Source organism: Macaca thibetana, chromosome 8 (genome assembly GCF_024542745.1).
Source record: "Macaca thibetana thibetana isolate TM-01 chromosome 8, ASM2454274v1, whole genome shotgun sequence".
Taxonomy (NCBI): domain Eukaryota; kingdom Metazoa; phylum Chordata; class Mammalia; order Primates; family Cercopithecidae; genus Macaca; species Macaca thibetana.
The window spans coordinates 47,714,219-47,736,302 of NC_065585.1; the positions used below are offsets into that span (position 1 = coordinate 47,714,219).

Below are 22,084 nucleotides of genomic sequence, written 5' to 3' on the forward strand. Positions count from 1 at the left end.
TGTTTCTGGATTTGTTCCTTGTTTATCGATTTCACTTCCAGACTTTCCTACCTCCTTGTTCCCCTTAGTTCAGCCAAAAAGCAGTGGGCATGAATAGCTAGTGACACGGGATGAATTGTACGTCTTTGTTTATGTAGCTCTCCCCTTGGCTTCATGTGGATGGTGTTTTCTGAGGCCGTGGTGCTTGACTTTAGGAGCACAGCAGGGTTGGTGGTGGAGTCTTTAAAACTCTTGATGCCCAGGCTGCCCTCAAGACCAACTACACAGAATCTCTAGGGTGGGACCTGAGCATCAGGGATTCTCAGAGTTTCTCCAATAACTCTGAGGTGCAGCCAAAGTTAAGAACCACTGTCTTGCCGGGCGCGGTGGCTCAAGCCTGTAATTCCAGCACTTTGGGAGGCCGAGACGGGCGGATCACAAGGTCAGGAGATCGAGACCATCCTGGCTAACATGGTGAAACCCCGTCTCTACTAAAAATACAAAAAACTAGCCGGGCGAGGTGGCGGGCGCCTGTAGTCCCAGCTACTCCGGAGGCTGAGGCAGGAGAATGGCGTGAACCCGGGAGGCGGAGCTTGCAGTGAGCTGAGACCCGGCCACTGCACTCCATCCAGCCTGGGCGACAGAGCGAGACTCCGTCTCAAAAAAAAAAAAGAACCACTGTCTTAAAACTATTGGCGTGATTTTAAACCTTCCCTAGTGTACGCTGCTGGGAAGGTATTGACTAATTCTGTTTTTATTTCCCTGAAATAAATCAAACCTGGAAAATACTGGGTCTAAAGTTACTACCTAAGGTGTTTCTGATGCCTGGACATTGAGCATCTCTGCTCTTGAAGAAACTTTCTGTCTTAGAAAGACTGCAGACTTTTTGAATGAGAGATCCAACAGTTTTTCATCATACGATTAACAATTTAAAGCTGTAGTTATAGGTTATAGGGTATTGCTTAGAAATTGCTTCAGTAAGTACCATTTATTAACTAACTTGTATACATGGAATTATATTGTTTATTATAATTTATTGTTATGGGTGTACTTTCTTCATATTTATACCCTGGGAATGGTGAAAGATAAAGTGTGATGCTGAAACTGAAGGTAAAACCTTTTCCCTATTCATTTGCTTAGTTGTAAATTCGTTTACAATCCATAGCCCTCCCCACCAAAAACAAAATAAGGAAAGTAAAAAAATTCCAGGAAATGGTATTGCAAGTTTAGAAAGTTTGTATTAGGTACTTCAAATGTACTTAGATGCAGCCATGTTGTTAATTATTAATTTCTTCTGTTGTGATTGGATTAGATTTTTCACCATTCAGATAGCCAATTTCTGTATTATTACTGTAAGAGGCTTGTAATAGATTTAATCACAATGGATTAAGATGGCGGATAGGAGGTAGGACTAGCTTGCAGCTCCTACTTGGATGGACAGAGCAGCATGTGAAGACTCACATCATAGACTTTTGCTTGAAGAACTACTGCAGGAACATACCAGGAAAGCCGAGATAATCCATAGACCCTTTGAAGGAACTGGATCACCACTGCAGGCTCCCTGAGATGTGAAAAACTGTGAGTCTGCTTGCTTTCTCAATGTGGAGGTTCATGGTCCAGAGCAAGTTCTTAGCCCTGTTCACTGGCTGCCTGGAAATGGACTCGGTACTGTTGTGGGGGCATGGTGGGAGTGAGACCTGGCCTTTGGGACTGTAGGCTGTATGAGAGTGTGGTGAGGTATGTGACTGCCATCTTTCCCCTACTTCCCTGGTGACCTGTATGACTCAGCACAGGCAGCCATAATCACCCTGGGAATATAACTCCATTGGCCTGGGAACCACAACCCTATGCCCGACAGCAGCCTCAGCAAACCCCACCCAAGGAGAGGCTGAACTATATATAGACCAATAACAAGCAGTGAGATTAAAACAGTAATAAAACAATCACACACACAAAAAATCTAGGACCAGACAGATTCACAGCTGAATTCTATCAGACATTCAAAGAAGAATTGGTACCAATCCTATTGACACTATTCCAAAAGATAGAGAAAGAGGAAAGCCTCCCTAAATCATTCAATGAAGCCAGTATCACCTTAATACCAAAACCAGGGAAGGACACAACAAAAAATGAAAACTGCAATATCCCTGATGGACACAGATGCAAAAATACTCAAACAAAATACTAGTGAACTGAATCCAACAGCATATCCAAAAGATAATTCAACATGATCAAGTGGGTTTCATGCCAAGGATGCAGGAATGGTTTAACATACACAAGTCAATAAATGTGTTACACCACATAAACAGAATTAAAAACAAAAATCACATGATCATCTCAAGAGATGCAGAAAAAGCATTTAACAAAATCCAGCATCAGTTTATTATTAAAACCCTCAGCAAAATTGGCATAGAAGAGACATACCTTAAGGTAATAAAAGCCATCTGTGATAGACCCATAGCCAACATTATACTGAATGGGGAAAAGTTGAAAACATTCCCCTGAGAACTGGAACAACAAAAAGATGCCCACTTTCACCACTTCTATTCAACATGGTACTGGAAGTCCTAGCAGAGCAATCAGACGAGAGAAAGAAATTAAAAGCATCCAAATCTGTAAAGAGGAAGTCAAGTTGCTGCTGTTTGCTGATGATATGATTGTATACCTAGAAAACCATAAAGACTCATCCAAAAAGCTCCTTGAACTGATAAGTGAATTCAGTAAAGTTTCGGGATACAAAATTAATGTACACAAATCAGTAGCTCTGCTATATACAGTGACCAAGCTGAGAATCAAATCAAGGACTCATCCCCTTTCACAATAGCTACAACAAAACAAAACAAAAAACTTAGGAATATACCTAACCAAGGACATGAAAAACCTCTACGAGGAAAACTACAAAAGACTGCTGAAAGAAATCATAGATGACACAAACAAATGGAAACACATTCCATGCTGATGGATGGGTAGAATCAATGTTGTGAAAATGACCATACTGCCCAAAACAATCTAAAATTCAATGCAATTCCCATAAAAATACTACCATCATTCTTCACAGAACTAGAAAAAACTCCCTAAAATTCATATGGAACCAAAAAAGAGCCCACATAGCCAAAGCAAGAGTAAGCAAAAATAACAAATCTGGAGGCATCACATCACCTGACTTCAAACTATACTGTAAGGCCAGAGTCACCAAAAAAGCATGATACTGGTAGAAAAATTGGCACATAGACCAATGGAACAGAATAGAGAACCCAGAAATAAACCCAAATACTTAACAGCCAACTGATCTTCAACAAAGTAAACAAAAACATACAGGGAAAGGACACCCTATTCAACAAATGATGCTGGGAGAATTGGCGAGCCACATGTAGAAGAATGAAACCAGATCCTTGTTTTTTGTTGCAATTGCAACAAAAACAAAGACAAATAGTTCTGCACAGTAAAAGAGATAATCAGCAGAGTAAACAGACAACTCACAGAGTGGGAGAAAATCTTCACAATCTATACACCTGACAAAGGACTACTATCCAGAATTTACAAAGAACCCAAACAAATCAGCAAGAACAAAACAATCCCCTCAAAAAGTGGGCAAAGGACATGAATAAACAATTCTCAAAAGAAGATATACAAATGGCCAACAAACATATGAAAAAATGCTCAACATCACTAATTATCAGGGAAATGCAAATCAAAACCGTAATGTGATACCACCTAACTCCTGCAAGAATGGCCATATTCAAAAAATCAAAAAATAATAGATGTTGGTGTGGGTGCGGTGAAAAGAGAACACTTTAACACTGTTGGTGGGAATGTAAACTAGTACAACCACCATGGAAAACAGTGTGGAGATTCATTCCTTAAAGACCTGAAAGTAGACCTACCATTTGATCCAGCGATCCCACTTCTGGTTATCTGCCCAGAGGAAAAGGAGCCATTATATGAAAAAGATACTAACACAATTTGCAATTGCAAAAATATGAAACCAGCCCAAATGCCCATCAGTCAATGAGTGGATAAAAAAATGTGGTATATATGTATACAATGGAATACTATTCAGCCATAAAAAGGAATGAAATAATGGCATTCACAGCAACCTGGATGGAATTAGAAACTATTATTCTAAGTGAAATAACTCAGAAATAAAACGAAACATTGTGTGTTCTTACTTGTAGGTGGGAGCTAAGCTATGAGGATGCAAGGGGAATAAGAATGATACATTGGACTCTGGGGACTTGGAGGAAAGGGTTGGGATGGGGAGGGATAAAATTGAGTACAATGTACACTGCTAGGGTGGGGGGTGCATCACAAGCTCACAAATCACCACCAATGAGCTTATTCATGTAACAAAACACCACCTGTTCTCCAAAAACCTATTGAAATAAAACAAACAAACAAACAAAAGATTTAATTACAGTGTTTGAGACCTTGATGTCCAGAATATAGAACACAATGTTTTGGCCAAGTGTCTGGAGAAGTACATACTGGTTATCTCTCTGTGGGTTAACTCAGCACTTGTCAGCATTATCACTGCAGAATGTTTGAGCATCAGCAAGGAAATAGGAAAAAAAAATAGCTCTGAGTCGCATCAAATATTTCATGAGTTAACCTGTGAACTTCATTATCATTTCTCACTTCTCAGTACTAGAGGAAATCTCAGACTCAGAATTTTAGAGATGGATCCCAAGACTTATCTAGTCCTGGAATGGCAACATGATCTCATTCCTTGTGCCAGTGTTGAACTATTGGTAGCTGTTGGGTAGGTTCTTGTGTTGAGAAGGATAGTGAAACAATATCTATCTGAGCTCAGCAGATTGGGCACTGCTATCAATAGTGATGTCCACAATGGGTGTGTGAGAAGAGGGCTAGGGCAGAAGATGGGTCAGTAATTGTGTCTTATCTAGTCCCTTATAACAGTGGTTGTCAACATGGGTGTATACTGCAACCATCTGGGAGAGCATAAAAAATCCCAATGTCAGGCCACACTCAGAACAATTAAACCAGAATATCTGGGTGTAGGACCAAAGTGATTCCCACGTGCACTCAGAGGTGAGAATCCTACAGAAAAGAAAACAAAGGCTTTGAGAGATAATACAAATCACCAAATGTTATATAGTTATAGGCATAGAATGTTTACCAGCTCTCATGATTCTCATCTACTCTTTTCCAGCCAGATTGTTTCCATCATGACTGTATGAAAACACAAGAATAATGACACATTATTGATGACTTGGTTCATTGATTTTTAGACCAGTGGTTCCTAGCCTAAGAGCAATTATCACCTCTCTCAACTAAATGAATTATAAATATTCATATTTTAAAATGACTGACTGAAAATATATGTAGAGCTTGTTTTAATGAGTAAAACACAAATTTATTTAGAAGTGTTATTGGATTCAGAATACTTTTTGACTCTTGTGTTTTCTCAGTGGATTATGCCCTCTCAGTTGCTATGACGTTGGAGTTGGGCACCACTGATTGAGACCTCAGGGGTTCAGGAAGCAGTGCGGCTGCGAAGAGCCCAGACTTTCACCAGGACTAATTCAAAGGCTCAGTGATTGCTTGCAGACAAACTTTGACACCAGCGTGGCTGGCCTGTCTGCTGTTGTTGATGTACATAGGAATGAGAAGGTTCTTTCAGGACACATGTGGCTCAATATAACCTGGCTGGCTGGATACTAGAAAATGTCACTTCTGAGCCTGATTGAGTGAGGATGCCAGTGGTACTTCAGCCTGGAGGTATTTTAGCCTCTTTCAGGTCAGCAGCAAGCCACCCAATAGAAAAGTGTGGCAGAGTTTGTGATTATGTGGGTTGCCATCATATTTCTTGTGTTTGTATAAATGCTCATTTAGACAACTCCATGTGATTCTAACTAGAAAATCCGTGTCAGTCACTTTCCCTCTCTGTGCCCCAATTTTCTAATAGCTAAAAAGGAGAGCAGTCCTGTCATTTGCAACAACATGGATGGAACTGGAGGTCATGATGTTAAGTGAAATAAGCCAGGCACAGAAAGACAAACTTCATATATTCTCATGTACTTGTGGGAGCTAAAATTTAAAACAATTGAACTCATGGAGATAGAGGGTAGAATGATGACTGCCAGAGGCTGCAAATGGTAGTGGGGTGGGGATGGGATGGAAGAGGGGATGGTTAATGGGTACACAAAATATAGTTAGAAAGAATAAATAAAATCTAGGATTGGATAGCACAACAGGGCGACTATAGTCAATAATAAAAGGTTTCTTTTTTAAACTAGCTATGTGAAATCTACTACAAAAGCCAATAATTTATAATTATACATTTAAAAATAACTAAAAGAGTATAATTGAATTGCTGGTAACACAAAGGATTAACGGCCTGAGGTGATGGATACCTCATTTACTCCGATCAAAATACCCATATACCCCATACATATATACCCCTACTATATACCCACAAAAACTAAAAAGTAAAAAATGGCGAATAAAAACTTAGAAGGAGAGATGAATGTTTATTCCAATTCTAAGAAACTATTTTCATAGTTGAATGGTTATTACTTTGCAGGTGAGGACACTGGGGCAAAGAGGTGTGTGAAGCAACTTTCTTAAGGCCATACTTACTTATGAGAAAATATTGGACTAAAATTAGGGCCCTTGACTTAGATACCTGTGTTCTTTCTATTAACAAGGTTAAATAATGATCCTTGGGCTGCACTAAAATTTCTAAGTCTCCCCTTTAATTTCTCACACCCTTTGTCCTTCCGTCCACACCAGGATTTCTAGAGGATGCTCTGAAGCCTGAATATGAGTCTGGAAGCCTACACACTATTGACAGTCCTAGATATGACTTCTTCTCATGGCCAGCAGGGCTGCAGACTGGGTACAGCGCCATCCAGAAGACATTATAATTTCTTCCCTAAGGTTCAGCATTGGAGCAGGACCTGGGGAATGGAGCATTAATTCTGTAGAACATCTACGTATTAAACTCTCACTAAGTGCCAAGAACTTTGGAGACGCAAACATGAGTAAGAAGGGATTTCTACCTTTGCCTGATATGTGAGGGAGACAGACACATGCGCAGACAATGACTGCAAGGCAGACTGATCATCTAGGTGGTTGTGGTAGATGTGACTGATTGGCTAATTTAGTGCTCATACTCAGACCCGTCACCTGCCACCCCCATACAGGTTCAAAAAGCTAAATACTTCGTCTCCTGGTTTCCTGTGCAGGAAGGTGATTGTACGAACAGTCTTGCCAATGAGATGTAAAAGGAAGATAATATGGTTTCTTAGAAAGCTTTTATTTGTTTATTTTGATGGAAAGAGAAGGAAGGCAAGCACTAATGCAATTTTTCCCCATTCTTCTTGACTTGAAATGGGTGTGGTATCTAGAGGGTCAACTGCCATTTTGTAACCATGAAGCAATAAACATGTGGTAAAGGCCAAGACATTTGCAGAGATGCTAGACATAACATAATCCATCCACTGAACCAATACCAGTGTCAGGCTACCCCCAGATATTTTATAATATGAGAAAGTTAAATCTTGACTTGTTTGAGCCACTGTAAGTTGGAATGCCTGTTACTTACAGCTGGATGCATTCCCAATGGACATAAAAGTATATGCAAAGTATTCTGACAGGAAGTTGCTATCTTCAAATATGGGCAGTGTAAGATAGTGTTTAAAGGCATGGACTTGGGAATCAGAGATTTGCTGCTCATGAGCTGTATGGCCTCAGGCAAGTCACTAACCTTTCTGAGCTTCATCTTCTGCATTTATAAAATGGGGTGCTATGATTTGAATGTATCTCCCCAAAAGCATGTATTGGAAACTTACACTCCAGTGCAACAGTGATGGGAGGTGGGGCCTAACGAGAGGTGATTAGGCCATGAAGGTAGAATGAATGCATTAATGCCATTATTGTTAGAGTGGCTTCTTTTATAAAAGGGGGAGTTTAGTCCCATTTTACTCTCTCTGTCTCTTGCCCTTCCACATTTTGCCATGGTATGACATAACAAGAAGGCTTTCACCGGATGCTGGCCCTTTGGTCTTGTATTTTCCAGCCTCCAGAACCATGATTCAATAAAGTTCATTATGAGTTACCCAGTCTGTAGTATTCTGTTGCAGAAGCACAAAATGGACTAAGACATGGGGATAGTAATATCAATCTCAGACTGATGCAAGGATTAAATGAGCCTGCAAAGTACTTACTATAGTGCCTGGCACATGAAAAGTGTTGACCTGGTAGCTGTTATTATTAATATCCTTCTTAAACCTTCTAGTGACACATTTTTGGAAAATCTATATATTTCTTTCAGACATTACAAAACTCAGTGCTTGCTATATTAAAGGTGCTCAAGGAAATCTTCTTGGATAAGTGACCTAACATTTAATGAATAAGATCTCTAAGCAGAGACCATGACCATGTATGACTCAGGAAGCAGGTGACAAATGGGTGCTTGTAATGGATGCTATTGTCCACCACCCAGATCCCCCTTCCTCTCCCAGGGCTGAGACACTCATTCCCCAGCTGCTGGGAGTGTTGGCAGCTCTCAGCTGAATCCTTCTCTGAGAATTGTCCTCAGAATAAGAGAGACACCTCACTCAAGATCATAGCTCCTTCCCAAGAGAAGCCTACTTCCAGTGACTCGTCAATACAGTGGGGCTACAAAGGCCAGACCCCCTGACTTGGCTCAAAAAATCTCTGAAAGGCTGTTCAGCTTCAGAGCTTGCATCGGTTCCACCAAGGCCTTTCTTAGGACTTTCAGTTGCTCTCTATGCTGAGTCCTGCTTCTTTCACTTCCCCAGGGGTGTTGATCCTAAGAGCATTCCCCAACAATCTTTCTGTAGGCAAGTATTCACCTCCGAGGCTATTTCCCAGGGAAAGACTGCAACTTTCTCTCTGGTCCCATTCATGCATGCAGAAATGTATAGTTCTGTCTGTGGAATCTCTGGCTTGTGTGTGTGTGTGTGTGTGTGTGAATGTATGTTGTTAATTCTCTTCAAAATATATTTATTCATTCATGCATTCCATTCAGTGAGTATCAAATGCCTACTATGTGTCAAGAACTGTGCCAGGCTGTGCCCTCATGAAGCTTATGGGCTAGTAGGGAAGATAGACATTATTTAATCAATCACATACACCTAATAAGATTTCAACCGCGACGAGTTCTATGAATGAGAGAGACACAGCAGACTGATCTTGGGTGGGAATGGAGGGGGGCTGGAAAGTCTTTCCAAATAACATGATGTTGCAGCTGAGAGCTGAGGGATCAGAAGTTAACTGGGCCTGAGGGGAGGGAAGCACATTCCAGCAGAGGAACACTATGTTCAGTGACCCTGTGGTGGAAGGAGGTGATTATGAGGAGCTGAGAGGAGGCAATGTGGCCAGAGTGAAGAAGTGAGGGAGGGTTGTGTAAGGGCCCTTATTCCCCTCTCCTGAGTTTTCTCCCATGTGGAGGTAACTTCATTAGCGCATTCTTGGCCTCTTTCCACCCCTCACTGACTCACCTCCCTTGGGGTGTAGTAGGAATGATGTCTGTAGTGGACAGAAGCAGCTCAGTGCCTTCCTTTCTTCTCAGAGAGGGATCTTGAGATCCCTTTGGTCCTCCAGGGAGGGGCTCTGCCCATAGGAGGGTGGCCAGCCTTGGATCAGCACTATCTTCCCCATGGGCATCCTAATTTTGAGGTTCTGAGTGTGATGTACACCAGTGCACAGATTCAAGCTACATTCCTCCAACCTGCCTTTATCACTGACAAAGATGCTTACCCCTTTGTCCTATTTCTCTGATGGTCAGAACTTGGGTGGGAAAAAAGGGTGCTAATTATGGGACCCTCAAAGACCCCAGGAGGTTGATGTTGATGCCATAGAGATGATCAAGACTCAAATCCTTCAGAGTTTCACAGGTCGGTCAAGAGGTTTAGATTTCATCCTATGAGCACTGGATGTCTTTGAAGGGGTTTATAGGCAGAAGTAGGATCTGATCAGATTGTCCCTTTGAGAAGATCATTCTGGCTGCTCCATAGAGTTCCAAATAGGGGAATTTAAATTCTGATTGAAACTCTTCTTCCCTCCTCTGACTCCAAACAAATCTCAGATCTTGGCTTTAGGAGGTCCCAGATCAAGCAGAGCTGCCACCAGTGGTCCTGGCCCAGAGAGGGAGAGAGGAGAAGCAGCTCTTTCTTCTCCAGCCTCTGCTCTGGCTGAAGTAGGAAGCCGTGGTTCCCTCCACCCACCCAATCTCCATTGTGTGCTAAGTTATCTTAAGCAACACAGGGCTTACTTTGAACAGTGAGGAATTACCTGATGTTTTTAGTTGTTGATGATGAAAAGAGAAAAGGTAAAACTCAGTTCCATGTTAGGAAAAAATGCAGTTAAGGTGACATAAGATAGGTTGGCAACGATTGTTTTCATTTCTAGGTGCTGTCTATTGCTAGATTTAATGGAGAAACATTTGCAGAAGATGGGGAGGGAAGCGGGAGATGGCTGCAGCTGGATTATGTGCTTGTCTGGAAGAGGGAGCTGGAAACAATGGCCAATTGTGATTAGAGCCTGAAGTACACAAACAGTGGACTGAGAAAAAATAACAGGAAGGACCTACCCCTAAAAAAAGGGGTCAGGGAAGCCTCTTCAAATAAATGAAGCAAAACTGGAGGATAAGAAGACATGAACCATTGAGCAGAGAGTGGTGATGAGTGGAAGAGGTGAAGGATGAGGTGACTCTTAGCCCCGGGAAGGAGCTGGAGTGTTGCAAGATGAGTTGGACCCAAAGGGACAAATTATAACAAACTAACATGGGAATAGAGTGAAGGAACATAGCTAGAGAAGTGAGAGGCTGATCTAGGAATTTGAAGGAGAGATAGCATTTGAACTGGGTCTTGAAGACTGAGTAGGAATTCTACATGTAGACAAAGGCAAGAAGCACGACCAAGGGGCAAGAATAGCTTGTTTAAGGACAGAGAGGTGTGAAAAGACATGACCTGGGATTGTCACATTCTACAGGAAGAAAATAAAAAGATAATTAATACCATGGTCTCTGGCTGCAGTTATATTCGTTCATTTCATGCTTTCTCTCCCATGTGTTTGTCTACCAGGAAGGGGCGTCTGAGTGTTTTCACTGAAAACAAAACTCAGTTAGTTTTATTTACTGTTCGTGTTATGAAAAGCCCTTAGTGTTGGGCCAGGTTAGACAGAATGCAACCAGAGCAGTCCCCAAATATTTACTTTCATAGCCTATTTATTGAAGGTGGAATTAAAGAAACATATTCACTAGTGCAGAGATGAGCTCAGGTTTAGATGCTGATGCAAGTAGCAGAATGCTCAAAGGCTTGCACGGGCTTAATCGGGCCAGGAAATCAGGACCCAGCCAGCAAAGAGAAATCAGGAATAAGGAAACCTGAATAAGTTAGATCGGAAGTAAAACGCTTTGGTGTCCATTAGTGCTTCTGAAATGACCCTCAATTCCTCTCTCTCAACACTCAGCACTCCCAGGCTAGTCCCTAAAGAGGCAGCATCTAGCAATAATCATCCACTAGGTCTCATTTCCCATTGTGCCCTACCCAAGAATGGCCCTTTCACCTGGAAACTGTGAGTGACCCAGCGTCTAAGGCCAACCCCTGTTGTTCTCTCTCTTGCTGCCTTTACAGCCCCTTCTCTGACTCAAGCTTTGACTCTTCCCAGTCCCCAAACCTGTCCACTAAACTTTCTGGGCTCCCAGACTGTCATCAGCAAAATCCCTGTTAGTCTCTAATTGTTTTCTGAACACTTTCTTCATCTTTTTGCAGCCCACTCAAGGGGTATTTCCTTCCTTTTCTTTTCTCTCCTGCCCTCTTCACATCTTAAGCCTGGAGACAGGTGAGACATCCCTGATTCTCCCTGCTGTTCCCAGGCCTCTGTTGCCCCTACTCTAAAGAATTGCAGCGCATCCGAAGCACATGCCACGGGCCTCTGCCACATCCCACACCCTCCTTTTTTGTCACCTACCCTCCTCCGCATGTCCCTCATTTATTGAGAATTTTAGCACCTGGATTTCAGTCTTTCTACTGCCACTTATGTCATTATTTTCAGTATTCTGAATATCCACATAGATAATTCATCCAACACTTGGCCTCTCGTTTGCGAGGATTTTATCCTTGGACCATGTCAGTCTTTTATTCCAGGGCCATACCCTGGGCTTTGTATTACCCATTCCCTCACCACCTCAAAGTCTCCACTTCACTTCATGTGCTCTCTGATCATCCTCTCTTTCTATTCTAGCCTGTTCCCTTTGGTATCCCAATGCCAGCAATTCTTTGGGACCTCTGAGACCGCCAATCCACCTTATTCCTTTTCTCTGTCAATCTCTTTCCCCATTATCCAGCTGATATTTCATAAACTGGCTTGCATACATTTTCTTGTGTGCCACTCAACTCTCTCGTTCATCTTGTCTTTCTTTGTACTTATTGGCAAAGCTTCAATCCTGGTTAAATCCAACTTGGACTATTCTCCTCCCTCACCCAAGCAGCTCCCTATAGCTTGTGAAGAGCACACACCCTTGTCAACTGGCCTCACTTTAAACTGTTGACCTTGGATTGAAGTAGGCACTCAGCCCTTCCCGGCAGAGGGGCTTCACTCACCTTGTCAATCCAGCCCCACTCTCCCAAAGAGTGATTTCACTCCTGTCTCCTCTTTCCTCAGACCACCAATGCTCTCTCTGTTCCACTCATAACCTTGCTTCTTATGTCACTGATAAAATGAAAGCAATTGAAAGAGAACTTTTGTAGGCTTCAACTACAAGATCTATGATCCTTCCTGCATCCTACTTCTGTTGCTTGAATGAGAAGTTCTTGTTCTTACCTAGGGCTGGCTGTCCACCCGCATGCTGGATCCCTTCTGTTCTCGCCTACTCAAGCACTTTATTCTTGCTTTTCTTGCTTCCTTCTGCATCACCTGTCTCACTCTACTGTGTCATTCCAGTGAAATTTAAACACACTGCAGTATCACTTACCTTTAACCTCACATCCTGCTTGGCCCAATTTCCCCCATTTATTTCTAATATTATTCTAAACTATGGGAGTTGTCTCTGGTAGCTGCCTCCGTTTCCTCACTTTTTGTTCTCTCTTTAATCCACTCCATCAGATTTGGGTCCTCACTACTCCACCTAAACTCCAGGTCTGCAATGACCATCTATCTATTGGAAACCTCTGAGTTTTTATCTCAACTGATGAGTAGCATCCCACCCATCTCCTTCCTTTTTGAGGCGTCCTTCACTTGGCTTGTAGGATACCACACTCTCCTGATTCCCTCCCTGCCCATTCTGTCCCGGTTTCGCTAGCTGGATTCTTCTCTTCTGGACTATGCCTGGGTTCTTTCTTGAGTTTTTCTTCTTTTTCTGTGCACAATGGCAGGGGCACAATGCCGGGCAGTTTTCTGGCAGTTGAAATAAGGTGTTTAGGGAAAGCAATATCTTTTTCAAGTTTTCACAGAGTCATCTTGTGGGCTATTGAACAGGGCTGCAGCTTGACAACTCTTTCCCTCCATCAGGCTGAACTCCGGCCATCCCCTTCTTGGCTGCTCTTTAGGGGAGCCTCGTACACACCTGCCTGTGCCGGTGCACCACCCTCCCGCTGCCTCCCACTGCCATCCAGGCACGTGCTTGGCTTTCCTTCCTGCACATGTCATCCTGGGCTCTGCTCGAATATGAGCACCCTAGATAGAGTAATAACCCTCATTTCCCTCCTACTTCACTATTTTTAATAACACGTATTTTTCCCTTGCATTATACCGTAAATATATTTTCATATCTGTTTTTCTGCCTTCTCCACTAGTCTTAAAACTCCATGTGGGCAGAGATTGTCTTGGTCATTGTTCAATTCCTGGAACCCAGAACAGTATTTGGAATTTAGCAGGTGCTCAGTAAATAAATACTTGTTGAATGGATGAATGAGTGGGTAGCTTGGTTATGTTTCTTCATACCACTGAGCTGTCCTGGTACTCCATACGTAGTAGGTACTCACCAAAGGGGATGCCAGTAACTCTAAACTCATGGGGCTGTTGTTAGGCTTGAATCAGGTAACGGATGTGCATGTGCTTGGTGAGCTATATACAAAAACCTTTACTGTTGCTCCTGTTGCAAAGAAATTAATGGTTAGAGGTAGCCAGGTGGGGTAGCTCCCGCCTGTAATCCCAGCACTTTGGGAGGCCGAGGTGGGCGGATCATGAGGGCAGGAGATTGAGACCATCCTGGCTAACATGGTGAAACTCCGTCTCTACTAAAAATACAAAAAAATTAGCCAGGTATGGTGGCAGGCGCCTGTAGTCCCAGCTACTCGGGAGGCTGAGGCAGAAGAATGGCATGAACTTGGGAGCTGGAGTTTGCAGTGAGCCAAGATTGCGCCACTGCACTCCAGCCTGGGCGACAGAGCGAGACTCTGTCTCAAAAAAAAAAAAAAAAAAAAAGAAAAGAAATTAATGGTTAGAGATAGAATTTGAAACTCCATTCATTTATTTACTCTGAAATTAATTCTGAGCCCCTCATCTATTCTGTGTTCAGTGGTCAGAGTTCTGGGGATACAGCACTATATTAGTCCACTCTTGAAATGCTATAAAGAAATGCCTGAGACTGAGTAATTTGTAAAGAAAAAAGATTTAAGTGGCTCATGGTTCCACAGGCCATACGGAAGCAGAGTGGCTTCTGCTTCTAGGGAGGCCTCGGGGAGCTTTCAATCATGGTAGAAGGTGAAGGGGGAGCCAGGCATCTTCACATAGTCAGCACAGGAGGAAGAGAGTGGGGAGGTGCTACACACTTTTAAACAAGCAGATCTCATGAGAACTCATTATCATGAGAACAGCGACTAGGAGAATGGTGTGAAACCATTCATGAGAAACTGCTCCCATGGTTCAATCACCTCCCACCAGGCCCCACCTCCTACATTGGGGATTAGATTGACGTAAGATTTGGTTGGGGACACAGATCTAAATCATATCAAGCAGTGAGCAAACAAAGCCCTTCCTTCCTGTAGTTCAGGAATTCTCAGAAGATAAGGCGTCCTTTTCTGCTTTTCCCTGCTTTGCTCTAATTTCATTAGAGTGTGGTCTGAGTGCACAAAGTGATTTTTAACACAGGAGAGAGGTGGATGGAGTAGTGAGCCTAGGCTGTCACACCAGGGTGGTGGTATTTTCAAATCCCAGCTGCCCCACTTAATGCTGAATGAATGGGAAAATTACCTTTTCTCTGTAAACCTCAGTTGTCTCTCCAATAAAATGCAGGAACTAACTGAATCTACCAAGCTGGGCTGCTGTGGGGATAATTTATGCAAAGCACTCGGCATAGTACCCAGGAGAGTTAAGTGCTCAGGAAGTGTTACTTGCAGAGCCATTCTGGGAGAGGCCGAGGAAGGAACAACTCCCACACGAGAATTTCAGATCTCAGCGGGCGAAGGAAAGAGATCACTCAGAGTGGTCCTGGCTGTAGGCAGATTTTTTTCACAAGAGACTGACAATTACAAAAGGAAGTTGTGGTAGGGGCTGGAGCAAGAAAGATGAGTCAGGGAGGCCTGAGAATACTGGAAGAGGTGGTCTCAAGAAGATTTATGTTTGAGGAGAGACTTTCTGAATCCTAAGGGTGAAGGAAGGTGGGATGGGTAGATAGGTTTGGGGCCTGAGAAGGTAAAGGAGGAGAGGTCTGCTAGAGGGAAATGGGCCTAAGTTTATTTAGTGGACACTTTGAGTGGCTTTGGATAGGTGGACGTGAAGCTGGCTGAGGAGAGTTGAAATATTGTGTTTAATAGAGTGAAACAAACTTGGAATTTCTTGGGGGACCTGGGGAGGTGGGTTTTGGGGTGGTGAGAGGAAGGGGTAGAAAACAGAAGAGAGGAGCCAGCACACAGCAGGAGGCTGAGGTCCCAAAGGGATCCATGATGGCTGACATGACTTAAGAACAAGGACAACTGAATTGTAATTTTGGCTGGGTAATCCCAGCACTTTAGGAAGCTGAGGAGGAATGATTGCTTAAGCCCAGGAGGTTTAGACCATAGGGAGCCATGATCGCACCACTGCGTTCTAGCCTGGGCAACAGAGCAAGATCCTATCTCCAATAAATAAATAAATAAATAAAATTTAAAACATAAACTGCAACTTTAAGTTGATAGCTACATGTTATGGCCATGTAATCCCTCTGTTATGCAGACCCTGGGCCTGTTTGGATGTTGGCAACATCCTTGTTTTCATGAGTTTTAGGGTAAGGTGGAGAGGACTGATTCAGGTAATCTTGTTGGGATGAATTTTCATTAAACCCAGAATGAGTATATGCACACCTGTACACACATACGCACACACACACATGTCCACAAAACAATTCTTGTCCCTATTTTGTGTGATAAACACATAAGTTAAATATCAAATATGGTATTATTAATCCCTAAATGCAACATAGACGTAGTTCAAATAAATAAGAACTGTATGATTTCAAATAAATAAAGATGATATGATGAGATAGTTGTGCTTGCCTGTTCATAATTTCATCCTTTCTAAGTCACATGTGGACAAGGCTTCTAGCACATCTGGTGAATTGTTGATGACATTTTTTCTTTGTTTTTAAAGCAGTCGTAGTTGAAGATTTAGTTAACCTAAATGGGCTTCTGTGAATGATAATAGCAATATACTTTTTCTATTTAATTATATAAATTCTTATTCAATCTTAATAAAAAATGATGGACATAAAAAGTCTTGTGATCACTGTGATCATTCTTCAGCATGAATGACTTAACTGCAATAATTTGTTCTGTTCTTTGGACAACACCGATGAAGCTCAATTATTGAATCAGGGTTTGGAAAAGGAAATGGATTTGTAATCCAAGCGTTTTTCTTTAATGTTTCAATTTCTCTTTTGGAAAGTTAAAGATGAAAAATTTGGTTAGGAAGGAAGTTGTAACAATATCTCTAATTCTATTTCAATTGGGCGATGTTCATTAGTAATGTTCTCTTTGATATGTTGTAACAATACTGGGAACACTTAATAGATAGAGTGATTACTAAAGTTTTAGTAGGCAAATAAATCTTTTGAAATCCCTATGTTGAGTATCTTGTGGATTTTTTCTCTGTGGTTTCAAATTTAGTTCATTAAGAATGCTGAAAATATCAGCTGAATATGCCAATTTTATTAACAAACACCATTTTTGAAACAATTGCCAAATGATACTGCAGCTTAACTAGAAAAATCATTCCAGAATTCATATACAAGGTTCAACACTCTCCCTGTAACAACCAATATACTTTGGGATGATATAGTAAGTAGATATGATTAACTCTAGTCTCTCAATAAAATATTCCAAAAAGTTAGCTATTCAGTGAGATTCCTTCAGTAAAATTAACAATCTAGAATGAAGTTTTCTATTTGTCCGTGAGATTTGGTAGAATATCTTTAGATGCCCATATCAAGACACATAAAATGTTCCAAATGCACTGTTATTAGCAGCATTTAACTCCACCAAATTTTCCAGGTGTATTTACTCTCCTATGCTTTTTAATTGTCCTCTAGTTTAATTCATACTGATCAATAATGTACTCTTCTCATTTTGTAACTGTATGTAATACAGTTATGTGAGATTAACTTTAAATTATGGCCAGGCACGGTGGCTCACGCCTGTAATCCCAGCACTTTGGGAGGCCAATGTGGGTGGATCACTTGAGGTCGGGAGTTCGAGACCAGCCTGACCAACATGGAGAAACCCCATTTCTAGTAAAAATACAAAAATTAGCTGGGCGTGGTGGTGTACACCTGTAATCCTAGCTACTCGGGAGGCTGAGACAGGATAATTGCTTGAACCTGGGAGGTGGAGGTTGCAGTGAGCCGAGATCATGCCATTGCAACCCAGCCTGGGCAACAAGAGTGAAACTCCATCTCAAAATAAATAAATAAATAAAATAAAATACATTTAAATTATATAGCAAATTCTCCATGAATTATCTAACCACACATATCTGACATAAAAATATTGCTTCTCTTAGAAAACTAGTGCCCTCAAGTCAGATCTTGAAATCTATAGTAGCCTGTGCATTCTGTACAGTGGTATTGTGTTTTCACTAAGACGAAGAGATTGAATTTGATCTGCTGGTTTATTATTTAAAATTACACCCATATATTCATATGTACTAAAAGAATAATACATTTTAGGAGCCATGTGTTGCATTTTCTCTTTTACCACCCAAGATACAACTATGTATTAGAATAAGGCTTTCTTCTTAGCCACTGTAACATGACTAAAACTACAAACAGCAAACACCTGTATACAGTAGTATAGGTAGCATAAATCCTCAACCTGTTTGGCACCAGGGACCAGTTTCATGGAAGACAATTTTTCCATGGACTGGAGGCTGTGATCAAGGGGGATGGTTTTGGGATGAAACTGTTCCACTGCAGATCATCAGGCATTACAAGCATTAGATTTTTGAAATTTCTTCTGCCAGACATAAGGAACGCACAACCTAGATCCCTTCCACGCACAGTTCGCTATAGGGTTCGCACTCCTGTGGGAATCTAATGGCACTGCTGATCTGGCAGGAGGCGGAGCTCAGGTGATAATGCTTGCTGGCCTGCTGCTCACCTCATGCTGTGTGGCCTGGTTCCTAACAGGCCACGGGCCAGTATCAATCCATGGCCTGGGGTTTGGAGACCCCAGAATAGCAGTCCCTATCTGCAAGTTCTTTTCTATGGGCTTTGCATGTATTATTATTATTTTTTTTTACAATGCCCTAAACTAATTACCATTGTTATTTTTGTTTTATATTAACGGAGCCATGGAGAGTAACTTGCCCAAGAGGGCAAGAGGAAGTTCTGGAATCCAAACCCAAGCAACTAACTTCGAAGTCTGGTACTTAACCAATATATTGAATTCCTCTCAAATTAGAAATTATGTCAGTAATTCATGTCTTTTCTTTTCCTTACTTGAAAAGTCTTGAAGAACTTAGTGAAAATATATACTTAACAAAGATGCATTGGTTTCTGTCATTTTCAAAGAAGTTTGCATATAAGATAAAATGCATTTAAAAATAATCTTCATTATAAAAGCTTACATTGACTTTTTACTTTTTAAAAATAAAACTCAATTAAGTCCACGTTTATTGATTAGAGTGAACATTTTGCTCAATATCATTTAAATATCCTTTAAGAAAGGACACTTTCGGCCGGGCGCGGTGGCTCAAGCCTGTAATCCCAGCACTTTGGGAGGCCGAGACGGGCGGATCACGAGGTCAGGAGATCGAGACCATCCTGGCTAACACGGTGAAACCCCATCTCTACTAAAAATACAAGAAAATTAGCCAGGCGAGGTGGCGGGCGCCTGTAGTCCCAGCTACTCGGGAGGCTGAGGCAGGAGAATGGCGTGAACCCGGGAGGCGGAGCTTGCAGTGAGCCGAGATCGCGCCACTGCACTCCAGCCTGGGGCACAGAGCAAGACTCCGTCTCAAAAAAAAAAAAAAAAGAAAGGACACTTTCAAGCAGGACTTCTTTTAATTTCTCAATAATTGTTATCTTTTTATTGAAACAGTGTAACTTGTCTTTCAACTGTATTACTTTATTATTGGAAGACAAAAGATTGAACAGGGGGAAAACCCAGAGGCATGTGTGCAGCTTCAACAGCTGAATCTGGAAGTTCAAAACTAATGATATTGAGTAAAATGAAAACGACCTTGCAGGCCGGGCGCGGTGGCTCACGCCTGTAATCCCAGCACTTTGGGAGGCCGAGGCGGGCGGATCACAAGGTTAGGAGATCGAGACCACGGTGAAACCCCGTCTCTACTAAAAAAAAAAAAAAAATACAAAAAATTAGCCGGGTGCGGTGGCGGGCGCCTGTAGTCCCAGCTACTCAGGAGGCTGAGGCAGGAGAATGGCGTAAACCCAGGAGGCGGAGCTTGCAGTGAGCCGAGATCAGGCCACTGCACTCCAGCCTGGGCGACAGAGCGAGACTCCGTCTCAAAAAAAAAAAGAAAACGACCTTGCAAATTGGTCACCAAACCTCAGTAGAAAGCCTCTATAATTTTGCTGACAGAGGAAATGCAAATTATGATAATAGAAAATAAAAGTGCACCAAATTAACTCTACCATTATAGTCATAAGCCAAGGAATAGAATAAAATGTCATTGAGTGAAAGAATAAATGATCCATTCCTAGCCACTGTGTGTATTCATTATATACCTACCACGGTTTCTCTCACATGTGAGGAGCAGTTGGCCACAATATTTGTGTCAGCATTTACATTGCCACAATTCCTCCTATGAACTTTTATGTTTCTAGTTAATTAAAAAAAATTCTGGTTCGACTTTCTACATCGATTATATGATCCACCAAAGGGTGGGACCTGCAGTTTGAAAAACATTCAATTAAGGGAAGACATGGAATTTCCCCATTGGGTCAATGCCAGGGTAGAGATAAATTAACACTCGTGAGGTGTAGACTTAAGAATGGGAATCATGAGACGTTTAGTGGAGCTACACAATTGGTGCCAGAGGTGACCATAAGACCCTTGACCCCTCGAGATGTCTCAAGAACCTTTAGCAGGGGACTGGCATTTCCCCAGGATGTGAATGGAAGTTTGAGCTGAGCTGATCTTAAGAAACCCAGTGATCCTGATTGCCACTCACTTGAGCACAGCAACAGTGAAGGGAAGTGGTCAAATGTAGGAGCTTTGGGTCATAATTGCTGGGTTTGAATCTTGGCTCTACCTCTTCCCAGCTTTGTGCAGGTTACTTAACCTTTTTCTGGCTCAGGTTTTTCATTTGTAAAATGGGGATGATACTAGTATTTGTAAAATGGGGATGATAATAGTATTGGGCTCAGGGGATTATTGTGAGGATTAAATGAATTACTATATACTATACATGTAATAACACTTAGAATAGTGTTTGAAGTGTGATATGCAGTTACTGAAAATCAGCTTTAAAATATTGTCAAGGGAAGTTGTGCCCAGAGACTATAGAAATTTAAGGAGTTTCTTAGGGTCATTGCAATCTCTATCCAAAAGTGGTCTCTGTGGATGAATGGTGCTTCCTAGCATTAGGTTACTTGGAAACACTATAATTCCCCATCAGGCCTATCCCTGGAGTCTACCCACTGCTGTAGAAATCTGTGTTCAGAGACTGCACATCAATATCCAGGAGTTGGGGTAGTACCATTTTATCAAAGAGCTTGCTTGGGTCAAACCAGAGAATGTCAATCAGCACTCCTTCATGAGTAGCAGGTGGAATCATTGGAGGGTCTTTATGAACTTGGTTTGCATTAAGGAAAAGCAAATTGTTTTTCTCTATATTCAATATTACCCTCAATACTTCACTTCTGACACCAGATGTGCTGGTGTGGGTCTGGTTTCCCACCCTGACCAATTCTCTGACACCAGCTGGGTGTCCTACAATTCAATTCAATTCTGATACCATCTACCTGGAGTTAGTGTCAGATCCCACAAGTTAAGAACTCAGTCCCACAAGACTGCCCCCCAATTCAGATGTTGATAGAGTTTGGATATTTGTCCCCACCCATATCTCATACAGAATTGTAATCCCCAGTGCTGGAGGTGGGGCCTGGTGGGAGGTGTCTGGATCATGGGGGTGAATCCCTCATGATTTGCTCTTTGTGATAGTGAGTTCTTACAAGATCTATTCATTTAAAAGTTTGTGGCACTTCCCCTTCTCCCCAACGTTTTTTGGCTCTTGCTTTCACCATGTGATGTGCCTGCTCCTGCTTCACTTTTCACCATCCATAAAAGCTTCCTGAGGCTTCCTCAGAAGCAGATGCCAGCCTATACAGACTGTGGAACCATAAGCCAATTAAATCCCTTTTCTTATAAATTACCTAGTCTTGGGTATTTCTTTATAGCTATGCGAGAATGGCCTAACACAGAAAATTGGTGCCAGAAGTGGGATATTACTATAAAGATACCTGGAAATGTAAAAGTAACTTTGAAACTGGGTAACGGGCAGATTTTGGAAGAGTTTGGAAGCCTTGGAAGAAGACAGAAAGATGATGGAAAGTTTGAAACTTCTTATAGACTGGTTAAATGGTTGTTACCAAACTGCTAATATGGACAGTAAAGTCCCAGCTGCCAAAGCCTCAGAGGAAATGAGGAACTTATTGGGAACTGGAGCAAAGGTCATGCAT

General features: G+C 41.9%; 2 protein-coding genes across 2 annotated transcripts in view; one reads left to right on the forward strand and one right to left on the reverse strand.

Annotated features, from left to right (window-relative positions):
- Positions 1–22,084, reverse strand: part of ERICH5 (glutamate rich 5) — a 700,842-nt gene that overhangs the window by 663,630 nt on the left and 15,128 nt on the right. The gene's annotated exons all lie outside the window — the stretch shown is intronic.
- Positions 4,275–22,084, forward strand: part of LOC126960839 (cytochrome b-c1 complex subunit 7) — a 1,171,628-nt gene continuing 1,153,818 nt past the window's right edge. The window contains exon 1 of the mRNA XM_050800595.1: positions 4,275–4,278. The gene's annotated coding sequence lies outside the window, so the exon portion shown is untranslated. The remainder of the gene's footprint in view (positions 4,279–22,084) is intronic.